We start from the raw sequence: 292 nt of genomic DNA, 5'->3' as shown, positions 1-292 counted from the left end.
AGGAAGACAGAAAGAAAGAAAGAAAGAAAGAAAGAAAGAAAGAAAGAATGAATGAGTGAAAGAAAAAGAAGGAAAAAAAAATAAAAAGAAAGAACCCACTCAACTGCCTCTCCTTAAAATGTTACTGTAGCCAATCTAATTCGGGACATGTCTTGAAACTCCTGTCACGAAGTAGTTCAATTCGCAAGAAGGGAAGAACAGAACCAGACAGAGAGATCCAGAGTTTGGCAGGGACGGTGACAGAGGATTAAAGATACTCGTATTGGTTAACTTTGCCGGTGTTATCCGCACA

This window comes from Scylla paramamosain, chromosome 34, assembly GCF_035594125.1.
Source record: "Scylla paramamosain isolate STU-SP2022 chromosome 34, ASM3559412v1, whole genome shotgun sequence".
NCBI classification, from domain to species: Eukaryota; Metazoa; Arthropoda; class Malacostraca; order Decapoda; family Portunidae; genus Scylla; species Scylla paramamosain.
The sequence above is the reverse complement of the archived record's forward strand: the minus strand, read 5'-3'. Positions refer to the sequence as shown.